The sequence below is a fragment of the Mandrillus leucophaeus genome, unplaced genomic scaffold (genome assembly GCF_000951045.1).
Source record: "Mandrillus leucophaeus isolate KB7577 unplaced genomic scaffold, Mleu.le_1.0 Scaffold100, whole genome shotgun sequence".
In the NCBI taxonomy this organism is placed as follows: Eukaryota; Metazoa; Chordata; class Mammalia; order Primates; family Cercopithecidae; genus Mandrillus; species Mandrillus leucophaeus.
This window is the reverse complement of record NW_012098099.1, coordinates 1,828,603-1,828,892: the sequence shown is the minus strand read 5'-3', so window position 1 is coordinate 1,828,892 and position 290 is coordinate 1,828,603. Positions and strand designations below refer to the sequence as shown.

Below are 290 nucleotides of genomic sequence, written 5' to 3'. Positions count from 1 at the left end.
AGGAAGGAAAAAAAGGAAGGAGAATGGATGGAAGGAAAAAGGGAGGAAGGGAGGGAAGGAAGGAATGAGGGAGGGAGGGAGGGATGGAGGGATGGAAGGAGGAAGGGAGAATGAGAAAAATAATAAAAGCAACCAAAGAAGTAAGAAAGAAGAGAGAGAGAATAAAAGGGAAGGCAGAGGGAGAGAATGTTCAATTGTATATCTAGGCCTGGTGTTTTAGTGGTAATTATGGCATTGCTTATATTGTTATAGACATAAGGAATAAGCACCACTCTCGGCTGTGATCTCTG

At 42.8% G+C, this 290-nt stretch overlaps 1 pseudogene across 1 annotated transcript in view; it reads right to left on the bottom strand.

Moving 5' to 3' along the window:
• LOC105534457 overlaps nt 1–290 on the bottom strand; it is a 6,140-nt pseudogene that overhangs the window by 1,179 nt on the left and 4,671 nt on the right. The window lies entirely within an intron of this gene.